This window comes from Heliangelus exortis, chromosome 2 (assembly GCF_036169615.1).
Source record: "Heliangelus exortis chromosome 2, bHelExo1.hap1, whole genome shotgun sequence".
NCBI lineage: Eukaryota > Metazoa > Chordata > Aves > Apodiformes > Trochilidae > Heliangelus > Heliangelus exortis.
Genome location: NC_092423.1, coordinates 97,694,559 through 97,708,580, shown reverse-complemented (window position 1 = coordinate 97,708,580; position 14,022 = coordinate 97,694,559). Strand labels below are relative to the sequence as shown.

At 40.5% G+C, this 14,022-nt stretch overlaps 1 protein-coding gene across 2 annotated transcripts in view; it reads left to right on the top strand.

Moving 5' to 3' along the window:
- LDLRAD4 (low density lipoprotein receptor class A domain containing 4) overlaps positions 1-14,022 on the top strand; it is a 289,376-nt gene that overhangs the window by 189,357 nt on the left and 85,997 nt on the right. The gene's annotated exons all lie outside the window — the stretch shown is intronic.

The following is a 14,022-nucleotide window of genomic DNA, read 5'->3' as shown; positions in this document are numbered from 1 at the left end:
GCTAAAGGGCTGACTAGAATGCCAAAATGTTGATTTTAGTTTTCTCACTGTGTTGTTTTAAGTCTGGTGATTCATTACATTATTTGGGCTTTATTTTCTGATCTCTTTGCAAGACTCTGTGGAATGTACTCTGAGAGCTGCTTAAAAATAGTCTAACTTGAATTAATAGGTGGATATTGAGTGGAAGATTAAGTAAGGAGAAGGGGACATACTTTTCATAAAGCCTTTGGTTTATCGAAAATTAATGATTTGCAGAATCTTAAGTGTTCACATTTCTCCATCTACTCACAGTGTGTAGCTGTCTCTGGGTACACACAGCTGTGTGTGGAATGCCCTCCATCACTATCCTTGCTCAAATAAAAGACTGTTTGCTTACAAGAAGATTTAACGAATTCCCCAAAGACTGGGGTCATACAGTTTAGCATGAAGATGAAGCTGCTTCCTCTCGTAGGTTTTTTCTGGGTTGTGCAGTGTTTGAGAACAGGTAGGAGTGTTTGTGTGGTGCTAGGAACGTTGTAAAAGGCACATGTGAGTAGATACAGGTATGTGCATGCATTTTGATGGTCATACATACTTGTGACTTTGCGTATCTGTGTGAGTAAGAATCACTTCCAGCCTTCTGAGATTTTTTTGGATCTCAGGCCAGAAGTTCTAATGCGCCTTAACCTTGTGCAAGTCGGTGCACTTTGCACAAGTAACAGAGCAGATCTGCAGCCAAGCAATGATGTGCTGAATGTGACTGTGTAACAAGTATAATCAAAACTTTTTTTTATCTTGAAGCTCCTAATATAATTCACTTATAGCAATATAACTACCATGATAAAGCTGTCAAAATGGGATACATCGTATCGCCCCCCCCTTTTTTAAAAGTGGCAGATGGAGTGAGGCATAAAGATAGTGCATGTTTTCCTCTGTTCTGCAGGTAATCATCATTAAAGTTGGACTCTAGAGCTTTTAACTCCCAAACCATTAGAAAAAATTATTCTTAGACCAGTATTAATGCCTCCACTTACTTGATTCAGCCATGCACACTGTTACATGTTCATGCACATTATGTAATGTTGTAATGCAGTTACATAAAGCCTCAGTGCATTAGCAGGGAAGGACTGTGTGGAAGGAGAGGTGAAATGCCACATCATACTGGCACCCTGCTTTCCAAGCTGACTTTTGGCTTAGCGCATCCACTTAATTGAAGGGCAGCATCTCAAATTTAATGTCAAAATGTCTGCTCTCTGCTTTATGCAAAGACAATCGTGCGTGATCATGCGTCTGAGATTAAAAACGTGAGGCTGGATGTGCAGGTGGGATCACACCGCCTGCAGTTCAGTAATTTCAGGCTTGAAATACAGATCTTTAGTCTCCTCTGATTCTCTTTGGAACTGAAAAAAAGTCTCCTGGCTAAAAATCTAGAAGGATTAACTCTACAAGTACAATTGAAAGAAGCATCAGACTACAGGGGAAAAAAACCCAAAAACGAACAAAAAAAGATAAGTTAAAGTTCTGCTTCTGAAAACAAAAAACTGGTGCCATTATTGCAGGGCCAATGATATCATCAATATGTGGCTATTCATAGCACCCATATCTTGGTAATAGTGTTCTTCAATTTGTTAAATGTATTTTAGGCTCAGTAAGTCTCAGGCACAGGGAGAGGCAGCAGAAGGGACTGTAACAGGTATTAAAATTGGCACCATTTTTTTTTTTGCTCAAAGCGGAATGAACCTTACAAATCACCAAGTGCCAGAGCGTTAGAGAGAAAACAATGCTACTAAAAGTGTACTAAAATTTGATGACTAAAACAGTAAAATGGTGGAATATCCTTATTACCAAAGGTCCAGGGAAGGACAACTGTTGCATTTGATAGCAGACCTTTATATCCCACGCCTTTTCCTTTTTATTTGCACATCAAAGCAATACTACACAAAAATTATGTCACTTAGGCACAATATCATACATACTAGTCTGCAGTCACCAGCAGATTCTAGGTGATGCATCATTTCTCTCTCTATGGTGTAATCTTTGTTATTAACTACATGCCAGGTAAAGGATCTTAGCACTGAAAGCGGTCTAGGAGAGTAAAGTGCATTGTGAATGGTGAAGATGATTTCAGGTACTTTTGTTGTTGACTAACTGCTCTAGAGAATGATTCTAAGGATGCTCTAGAGAAGGATTTTTTCACCAGATTTGCAGTTCTAACAGTGTTAAGGTTTTAAGCTGTTATAAGATATGGGACTTTAGAGAGTTTGAGGGAAAACTCACCTCCCTTCATATTCTCATAAGGATGTGCTACCACATGTCCAGCAGTGTGGCTTGTACACCATAGATAAGTAAAACGGGAGAGATGGTAAAATGTGAGTCTATAAGACAACAGTCTATAAACAGCAAACAAATCTAAACACTCCTGAGATTTTTCTCAGTTGAAATGTTTATTCCCTTGTGTCTGGCCTTTTCTGATTTTTTTTTTTTTAATAATTAACTAATTGCTGAAAAATGGTGGTAAAAATAGCCATTAAAATGGAAGATAATGCTGATACACATCAATGTTATTTACATGGGGACAGACTGAATGGCTCAGACTCTGTTGACCCTGACAGTTACTATATCCATCCATTCAAGTTTAAATTCTCCATCTTTTTCACAGAGGAAGAGAAGCTTCATTACAAAGTAGAGCTAGCACACAAATGTCTATAAAACACTTATGTCTGGATATGTGGGCTTGCAATCAGAGTATTGGTAACTTGTCATTTCCAAATGGATTTCAAAGACTGTTCTGGAAGTCTCAATCTTGCTGTGTTATTTAGTGCAGACTCATAGTAAAAATATAACCCTGTGGCACTTTTGCTGGGAGCAAGGTACCCAGGGTCTGGGTGACTCAGGTTTAGTGGTTAGGTCTCCTGCTGGCATTCAGACATCGGCAGGCACGAGTATCAGAGAGGAGAGGAGGCAGAAGCATCTTTAATAGCAAAACCAGGGTCAGTGTGCAGCCTGGAGTGACGCTTGTGAGGCATTGAAGGAGGGAGGGACTTGTGCAGATGTCATGCAGGCTTTGAGCAGAGTCCATGGTAAGTGCAGGATTTTGTCTGGAGTGGATTTCCTTCTTCCTTTGGACCCCTTGTCAGCTTGTTAATTCCTCTTACAGGAGGAACCCTGGTTCCTAGTAATTATCAGGAATGGTCCAAGTTAGAGAATCTCCAAAGGAGCCAGCAGTGGATAACCCCTCCCAAGTGATCACGGGGGGGTAGTTTTCAGACATTTCCTTTAAGCAAAGATGATGAGGCTGCTGTGGATGGTTGGTGGATGGTATTTAACGATAATTGACAGTATTTCTTTGCCAGAAAAATGTTTGATGCTGGTTCAGGGAAATGAACTTCTGCAGGAGTGACCCATGTAGGTACGGGCTCTCTGACTGGCAGTGCAGCTTGATTGGAAACACACTGGTTCCTTGGCATTTGTAATTCCTGCTGAGTTACAGGCAGGTGTGAATCTGCATCAATAAACAGCATGATATGGAAGAATTTTTTAGAAAACTGTTGACTTTCTCTGAAGTTTTACTTAATACCAGAAGCATGTTTCTGCTAGCAAATCAAGGGCTTAATGAATTCGTTATTATAATATTGTAATAGCACAAATTGTTTATTATTTTAAATCACATCAGGAACACTTCTGTAGCTATTATTTAGGGCCTTTCAGGTATAAACTAGCTGTGGAAGCTGAGAAACAGTCAGCACCGAGTGCCTTTCCAGGGCACTCTTTTCCCAGGAATACCCGGGGAGTTCCTTGTTATTACCAGCAAACTTCCCATGTAACTTACTGCACTACTGCTTTGTTCAGATGGTGTCTGTGAGTAAGCAAATGAAACCTTTGTTAAACTAGTTTGGTCTTAAGCTGGGACACGCAAAAAGAAGGTAATTCAAGTGCAGTTCTTCCAGTTATTCTGCATGAGGAACTTATTTAAAAAAAAAAAAAAAAAGCAACAACTGAATGGCTCTCCAGCATCCTAAAGACCATTTATATTAAAAATCAATACTCTAGTGTGTGGCAGTGGCAATTACAGCATCTTATGCCTTCACCCTTAACTCTGAGGTGTTACCTTTGGTCATGAGAAGCTCTGTGCTGAGAATGACTGCAGATAATTACCACAATTTCTTTTTGGTCATCTAGAAGTATAGATACCAAAGTATTAATTTGGTTAACACTTGACCACCACTTAATTATATATGGTGTTCAGACTCAGCTTTTAAAAAAGCAGGAATGAGGGAAGAGCATTCCAGTTTTTCAACCACTTTTACCATGCACATACACTTAATCATCATCTAGTTGTTTTCATGGGTGATCTCCTTAATATACTGTAAAAGAACTGTGAATTCAGTATGGATAAAGTAGATTCACCACCCCCCAATAAGCATTTAATGAGGTTTTGTTTTTGTGGGGATATTTGGGGGGAAAGGAGGTGGAATAAATGGCGTCCCTACAGAACGGAATTGAGGTGTTTCTGTTCTGTCAACTGTATGTTTTCACAGCCTTTAAACACACAGATTTCATGTTAAACTTAGTCTCTAAGTTTTTGTGCTTTCTAGAGGTGCTGCTTTTTAAGATGCCTTAGAATCTTTACCCACCCCCCCTTTTTTTTTTTTGCTTCTTTTATTTTCTTAAAGTGTGGCTGAGTTATCTCAACCTCACCTCTAAGTCAAATTATCTTTCTTTTGTTCAGAAAATGGTGCTATATTAGAAATGCATCTCATGCATATATTGCAAAAGTTAAATGGTTGGGCAGAGGAAAAGGGGAAAAATGTGTGTGTGTATGTCATCACAGTAATTTACAAAATGCTTTGCTTTGAAAATCTAAACCTTATTAAATTAAAGATTGTGTAGTAGTCTTGCATGAGATCTTATCTCATGCATTTTTGCCATACAAATAGGGGCTCCCAAAAGAAGTGTAAAATTGCTTTGTGCATGTGTATGAATTATTTTTTTTCCGTTTAAACTGTCTTCAGAACATTAGTGCCCAATGCACTTTATTAGATCACTGAGAACCTTGGCACTGTTTACTCTGTATTTGAGGAAAGAAAAAAAGTTCTATTAAAGCCACATCTTGTGATATAAAAGATATAAAAGCTTGCAGTTTCATGTTTTTAATCCAGTTTTCAGTATTTTCTCAGGCAGCTACTTGCTTTATATTGAATTCAAGCAACTTGGATTTTTATCTCCTTATTATCTTGGTATGTTTCTTTCAGTTTTTAGGCTGTTGCAGTGCTATAAGCACCCAAATTGCCCCGCAACATAGTTCCAGCACCACAAAATCCATTTTTTTCTGTTAATATTAGTTTTGTCTATGTAATAAATCGGATTTTTAAATTTATTTTTCCTTTCCTCACAGTTACCTACTGTAAATTACTGTAGCTCTTCTGAGATACATCTTGAGGATTCATCTTCTAAGACAGTTACTCTTGATGCCATCCTCACCATGTCCTAGGACATGAGAATCTTCAGGCAGTGTGGTGGAGACAGGGAGAAGCTGTGGTTTAAATACTCCAACTCTCTTTAGCTGACAGAGTATGTTTCAAGGAGTTTTTTCTTCTGCTGCATGTTAAAGCAAACTTGAGGCTTGTCTGTGTTTCAAGGCTGGACAAATAAGTAGGGAGCTGTAATTGTTTTTCTGACCTTCCTTCCTGCTGAACCAAGCAGAAATTCTATGGCAAAGAGAATCTGACCCATTATTTTGAATAGTAATGTTAATTGTACCTCATCATCCATTACCTAATTCAGGTCATGCTTTATTTTGTTCAGTTTAAATTATCATTCAGATTTGGTTAACCCAGGAATGCAGAGCAGTGACATTAAATACTTGGTTAATTTGAAGATCTTCAGATTCAGCAAACCGACCTTTAAATATCAATAACAGAACACTGGAGTGGCTGCAGCGTTCTTTCAGCATCATATAATTTTTATGGACTTGATTGCTCATACTAATGCCTTTTTGGTGCATTTCTTTTCATTTTTTCCCAGGAGAAACTTCAAGTGGAAATAATAGAGTGAGCAGTATTTTCAAGTGCTTTAAATGGTAGAGAAATAACAATTTCTTAAAGGTTGGTTTTGCTTTTTTTTTTTCCGTGTGCTTGTCCAAAAGGAAAGCAGACATGTGGTAAAATAACCGTGCATATCCTTCAGGAGTTTTGAAAAGTTCTTTCTGCCCAGTCAAAAATTCTTTTATTAACCAGCCACTCTTTCATGATGTCCAAGAGGTCCCCCACTTTCTCCATCAAACAAGACATGATTTTACATTTGCTTCTACTTTCTTGCAGTTAATATGGCTTTAAAGTTCTCCTATACTTTAACATAGCTCTTAAAGGCAAGCTGAGTTATAAAACTAGATAACAATTCTTGCAGTGATTGGTCTGCCTAAATTATGATTATCATAGAATCATAGAATCAGCTGGGTTGGAAGGGACCTCAGAGATCATCAAGTCCAACCCTTGATCCACTACCACTGCAGTTACCAGACCATGGCACTGAGTGCCACATCCAGTCTCTTTTTAAATGTCTCCAGGGATGGAGAATCCACTACTTCCCTGGGCAGCCCATTCCAATGCTTGATCACCCTCTCCATAAAGAAATTCTTTCTAATATCTAACCTAAAACTCCCATGGCACAACTTAAGACTGTGTCCTCTTGTCTTGTTGAAAGTCGTCTGGGAAAAGAGACCAACCCCCCCTGGCTATCCCCTCCTTTCAGGGAGTTGTAGAGAGTGATGAGGTCTCCCCTGAGCCTCCTCTTCTCCAGGCTGAACAGCCCCAGCTCCCTCAGCCTCTCCTCATAGGATCTGTGCTGGAGTCCCTTCACCAGCCTGGTTGCCCTCCTTTGGACCTGCTCCAGCACCTCGATATCCTTCCTAAACTGAGGGGCCCAGAACTGGACACAGGACTCGAGGTGTGGCCTCACCAGTGCTGAGTAGAGGGACATTATGATAGTGTGTCCATTATCTGTGGCATCTCATTGCTTTTCTGGAAGTCTCTGTCTATCAAAGAACCAATAGCTTTGTGAAACTGACTGCAAAAACTTGTTTGTGTTGGTTTTTTTTTCAATTTTCTGAAATGCTGCCTGTTAGATTGGACCCACCTGGTCTCGATGGGCTTTACAGAACCTTGAGGGCGACCCATCGTCACCTGGCACCTTGCCAGTCCTGAAGGATTTGATAGCTTCCCTGGTTTTCATCTTGTAAAAGGCTTTGCGCTTCATTGGTAATAGCTGCTATGTCAGGTCCATTCTGGCAGATTAGTGTAATTATCATCATCAGATGTGTATGATTTGGGGGGGAGGGGAAACCCTGTAAACTGCTGACTGTACAAAGAGTTTCAGCAAATGATTTCTCATCCCAAACTGAAGTACTTCTGTCGGCCTGCTGTGGTTTATGGTGAGTTGATAATTTTCTTGCTCCTCACACTGATTCTGCTTAGTATATGTTAGAACTTTTTAATAAAGTGATAGGTTGAATTAATATTTAGTCCTGGCTGAGTGTTGCTGTAGTGTGCTTGGCATCTCTCTTCTTTTAACATGAAATGCTCTGCGGATCTCTCAAGCTCCCAAACACTGTCTCTGCAGTAATCTTAGAGCTGTCTGGTTGAGATGAATCTCATATCTCACTTATGAATATACAAATTGTTGAAGCCTGTACAGTGGGGACTATGTGGAAGTGGAAGACTGGTGTAGGCTGAATTGAAACTGGGAACCCATAACATGTTGAACCTTGCAAACCCACACATTCTGATGTGTATGTGAAGTAACCAAGCCAAGTCCAGCACACGTGCTCATCATCAGCCATTCTCTTTCCTTCTGTCATTTGTTTTCTTCAGCTGGCTCTTTGGGAAAGGCTGTGGCCAGTTCAGAGGAACTGCTGCTACATTTCAGCCATGGGGCATGCACACAGCAGAAGATGTCCCTGGCACTCTCACTTGTCTGTGCATTTTTCAGAAGTATCACATCCTGTCATTTGTGTGTGTGGAAGGAGGTAGCTGGTAAAGGAAAAAACAAACAAACAAACATGAGCAATTGAGGTTTCTCTTGGATTAGTTTACCATCGATGTGAAATGGGTGTAACAGTGCAAACCAACACAACTGTTAGCATGAGAAAGAGTGAGATCTGAGTCATGCCGTGAAGTCTGAGGAGAGCAAAGAAGATGGAGCCAGGCTTTGTCTGCTTGTGCAGAGGGGTTGGATGAGCTGACATCCAGAGCCCCCTTCCTACCTCAGCCACTCTGTGACAGTCTGTGATCCAAAGAATATGAAATACTGGACTGCATAAAAATAGCATCGTGGTCACTCAGTTATTCACTAACACGTATTTTTAAATTTTAAACCTGAATTTCAAACTTGCAAGTACTAATGTGTTCTGTTTTCCGTTCCCATGCAGTGTGTCTGCAGCTACTATGCTTTAAACAATGTGGTTAAATTGATACATAGCATGGGTCTGAATAAAGGTGAAGGAATGTAGAAATTAAATCAAAACAACCCTTTATTTACAATAACTAGCCTGCTTTTAATAGGAGTGCTTGTTAAGCTTTTGAATTCTCTGTTTCGTCTATATGATTGTTTTGCTGCCTTTCATTATCATTAATTGGGTAGCTGAGCTTTCCTTTGGAAAACAACGGCGTTTTTCACATGAAGCCAATAGCAAGGAAATGCTGCAGAAAGTCACAAGAGCCTTAGAACACAATCTTGTTTTGGTTTTGGGATACAGTATGTGGAATTAAACGCAGCTGCAAGAAGAGTCTGAGAAGAGTCTCAGACAAATTAGATTTTTTTTTTCAAAACATCTTCTGTTTCCATCCACTTTCTCACATTGCTAAAATTCAACTACTCCCATGTACTTTTCCCTTGTCCTGACAAATGCAGTCTTGCCCATATCCATGGCAAATGCTCCTGCAAAGACTGTTGTCCCAGTTTGTCACTGAAGCTGGTGATGAATGTTGGCATCACTGGTTGATCAGAGACAGGAGCTGATATTTCAGTGAGAAATGAGATATGATAGGTAGGAAATGAATTGGTCTTGAAAGCAAAGGCAAGCAATTTATGTGTTAGAGATTTTGTTATAGATGAAGGGGAACTGATGGAAGGATTAGAATAAAAGAGTGACATGGGCAGACTTCCCTTAGCTTTTTCTTTTCAACACCAATGCTCTTTCAAGGATGCTCCTGTAAACATCCTCTGGGCATTCACAGTATTCTTCTCAGAAGTCTCCCTTGCTTTTGTGACTGCAGAAGCTTGGCAACAATGAGCTTAGGGTATTGTTCTCACTTATACCACCTGGTAGTTTCCTTGTAGCCTTGCTCTCTTTTGCTGTTCATCTGCTTGTGCCTTCTTGTACTCAAGGGAGCCTTTGCTAGGAGCCTTCTCTGCAACAAGGCTCATTTATCACACTTTGCATACTGGAACTATTAACCTCTAACGAGCAACCCCCCCAATCCTTTGCCTGCATGTTTGCCCAGTGACCCAGCCTTACAATTAACTGGATGGCCTCTTACACAGATTATCCCCCAGCCCAGCAGTCCCTACCAACTCTTTGCATAGGAGTTTCTTGTAAAGTCTGAGCCTCCCTTTTCTGATTCATCTCCACAGCCTTTTCCTTAGCCATAACCCCTGCAGTACAGCCATCTGTCTAGCTCAATGACACGGTTTTCCTTGTAAATCCCTCTCCATCCCTGATGAGTCGTGTAAATCATTTAGTGTGCTGCTTCTACAGCTCTTCCATAAGCACCCAAGAGAAGATGAAAGATGGAGATTTCAGTACAGAATCAATGGATGCAGGAGGAGGGGGTGTGCAACAAGGCAGTATGAATAGGTTGTGGATAAGGAACAGTGAAGTCCTGCACCCTGAGAAAGACAGTCAGCCTCAGCTACCTGTATGGCAGATTTAGAGGAACCAAGAAGAGCCACTTCTAGCTCAAAGATTTTTTTTTTTTTTTTTACCTCACAGGAACCCCTGTATAGGAATGGCTGAACTCTTGTCCAGAGTATTTCAGCAGTGTGACCAAGTGTCACGTGCACTGAGCTGGCTCGTGTGCCCTGGCAGCCCAGTGCTGCCATGCAGGAGGACAGGGGTGCTCTTAGTTTGCTGAATTCCTCCAGCTCTACAATCTTCAAGGCACAGCAGCTCAGCTCAGGGCTGGCCTCTCTGGCTGGGCCAAGCCACCCTCTTGCTCAATTACAACAGTGTCCTGAAGGGTTTAGACTGAGCAGGAGCTGCTAAGCCCTGATGGCCCAGCATGATCTGTGTGGTGTGCTCCCCCTTCCCAGTTGAAGGCTAGTGGGACCCTCTTTAGTAGGTGCCAGGGCCACGGGGTGTTGTGTTCCCACTGTGAGCTCATCCCATCACTGGAGAGGTGATCAGCACTTGTCTCTCTTTCATTGCAGCTGGGACTGATCCTGTGTTGGTCTTACAGAGATAAACACTCTTCCTGCAACGTCCTTGGCACAACCAAACAGCTGGGTGAGAGGGGAAACGCTCCCTAATTGCCCAGAAGTGAGCCATTCTGGTTTTGGAAGAATATTTAAGAGATAAAAAAATAAATCCAGTGTTCAATGTTAGCTGAATGCTAACATTGTCATCATGATTGGCTTACACCCAGAAGTCAGATGCTTAATACTCCTACTGAATCTTTAACTGTTGTAACTCTGGACAGCCTTCTGATCTGTACAGATGTCATCATACCCTTTGTGAAATTCTTACCCTCAGCAGCTTATAACAGCCAATTCTACCATCATCTGCATATTGCAAGGAAAAGTATTTCCTTTCATGAAAGTAGTCAACACTATTTCTCAAGGCCTGGAAAGCCAAGGTTTAGATTTGATCAAATTGTAAGTTGTTTAGTGTCAGGATTCGTAAAGATTGCAGAGTCCTAGAATGTCATGGCTCTGTGCACATAGAATGTGCTTATAGGGTGTTTTTTGTGCCTAAAATAACAATCAAATATTAATGCTGACAACATATGGATCTGCTTTGAATCTGTGAAGTTGAGGCAGGGTGGGATAAATTAGCAGAACCTGCAAATGGGTTCTACCTTTCACTTAGGGTTGTTAGCTTGTTAAATGATGTGGCCAGATTTCATAGCAGAAGACTCTCAAACTGTGCAAAACACCTGACTCAAGCTGTTTCACAAATTATTGATTCTAATTAGTATTGACTCACTGAATATCTTAGGTGAATAAAAGACCGTGTTTGTAAGGAAAACTGATAGAAAGAGTTAAATCAAAAACCAGTTCTTTACCCTGACTGCAGAAGTTTCACCTAAGAAGTTATGGATGTCCAGGATAAAGTCTACTCAGCTTTGTTTTGGAAGAAAAGCATTGGTATAGATGTTTCTAACTTCTGTGATTTTGTAGCAACTATGATGCACTCAGTTATTTTTGGTTTAAAATGTAAACAATAAGGCTTGAAACATATTTGTTGACAGCATAACATGGAAAGGAATAAAATCTGTTGCATCAGAGAGGTCCTAGTATAGTGTGCATTGATGTTAACCTAAATTGTCTATGACATAAGTTGTTTTCTTACTAGAGGATTCAACAGTTGTCTAGGATATTCTCAAATTCTTTTGATATTTACTGACAAAATGGAATCTTATATCAACTACAGTTACAATTATGCTGAAGAATTAATTTGATAGCGTTATTCCTTAAGTTACAGCATGCTTAGTTTTGTCTGTGTAGCCCAAACTAAGAGGAGTTGCACGTGTGTTCTAGAAGCTGAAGCTATGTGCTGAGTAAGGACATGATCCGTGCCTGGGAAGCGTGGCTGGGTCCTGTGGGAAGTAGACTCGTCCTTAAATATTCCTTTGACTTGAGCCTAATTTACATAGATGGAATTAATTTTACTGAGCATTTTGAAGGGCTTTGCACTTGAGATACAGTTTTCCTTTTCTGATATGCAATTGAATATTGAAGAACCTTTTATCTTTTGCTTCCTGGCTGAAGGTAACTTTAGATGATGCTGTGAATAGAGAGCGTGCCAATCCGTAATGAAATTTCCAAGTGCAATTTATGTCAGGCACACTGCTTTGACCTTTCTGTTTTGTTTTTGTAGGAGATGTGCAACAGCAGTCTAATCTTTCTCTTTCTAAAGTCAGAGCTTGTTTAGTGAGCTTTTCAAAATATTCCAATCTGATAAATCTATCTGACAAGATTTATGAACCTGTTAATATTCCTTAAATTAACTTAAGACATCCCATCATCTTGATAATTATGCTTACACAATATCGTGTTGGCCATTAATTTGATTTCATATCTCGCTACACACCATCTTTTGAAAAGTTTTATGCAACACATGCCTTTGTATACTTTTATCTGCTTACCTGAAAATTGTTTTCTGCCTTATCTGTTCTTGGTAGGGCACAACATGTCTGTGTTGTGTACCCTGCTGTGCCATGTGTGACAGCACTGTTCTGTGCTACCTCTACCTCATCTTCACACTTCTGAAGCACAGGGCAGGACTGAGACTCCTCAGGAAATACTGAAGAGGGTACCACATTCCTCTGAGGACTACTGTGTATATAGAGAGGCTGGTAACTGTCAGCTTCACATAGTCCATACAGTCTCCAGTAAACAAATATTAATCACCAGCAAACCGCAGGTTCTGTAAAACAGGGAGTAATATTTATTTGGTGTGTTACAAGTAAATTTTAAGTAAAGTCCTTGAGAGAAAAATATTTTGATATACAGGGAGACTTAGCCCAATTTGGCTGTTAAATATTTACATTTGTATGCAAGGCTTCGCTGTGGTAGTATATATTTCAGCAGGCACATATAAATACATTCCGTGCAGTGATTTATCAGTCTATACAGTGTTATTGCATAAGTGTACACTATACAAGTAACACGTCAGCCTGACTTCAGAGCTTAAGCATGGCACCATCCCAGTTCTTCCAAATGGCTACAGAGTCCAGTAACTAACAATTATCTGGTTGTCTCCACAGTGGAAAGTTCTCTGTCCTTTATCAGTGACTGCTTCGATCAATTTGCTAGTGAAGCAAAAACATCTTACAGAAGCCTTACTAAGCTGCACTTGAACAGCAGAAGCATCTCTGCAGCCTGGGCCAACCCCCTGCCAAGTCCTCAGTTGCTGCAGCAAACTGCTGCATCTGCAGCCTTCGCTCCAGACCAGCTCAGCACTTGGAGGGAGAAGGGGTATGACCTGGGACAAGGCTTGTCCAAAGTGGAAACATCTGCCAAAGCTTCAGAAGTAGTTAACAACATCAGTACAAGGAGGTAGCTGCCACAATTAGGTTTTGTAAGGGCTCTGGCACTTAGCTGAGCTGTTCTTGCTTTGCTCACTGCAGGACAGGTGGATGAAAGGTCAGATTAAATTCCACTGCTCAGTCCTGCTCTCTTCTCCCTTCTGCAGTCAGACCCTGCTGTTGGGCACAGGGCTGATATCCACGTGAATCCAATGCCTCATCTTAAGGAAAACATGTGTTTTCCTCTGACCATTTAAATATAGGGTCACTTTGAGGAAGACTGGGCTTGATAACCTTCTGCTTCATGGTCGTTGTCTAGAGGTGTGTTGAGCGAGTGAAACTGTCTTTTAGAAGGCTTGATGCAGCTGTGCTCCATTCCCAAAACTTTTTTTTTTTTTTTCTGTTTGTTTGTTTCTGGTGTCTGTGGAACAAATTTTAAACTGAATGAACAAAAGCAGTGCAGAGCTTAGCAGGTCTGGGCGGAATCCTTGGTATATTAAAAACAAATGGGAAGCAAGACTTTAAACAAAATCTAGAAAAATGTGGACTACAAGTCTCCTGTGAGTTGCCTGGCTGGCTTTCCACCTCTAAATTATTTCCATGCGGCAAATTTAGCAGGGATAGACTCAACAGGGATTGGTTGACAGTCTCCAGAAATTCTTTGTATGATTATAGTTATCTTTAATTCCCATCTGAAATAGAAAAAGTATGGGTTTTTATTGTTAGCAGTATCTGGCATGATAGCAGCTTTAAAGAGAAGCTGCTTTGGACAGAGGCGACTGAAAAAAGAATACACACA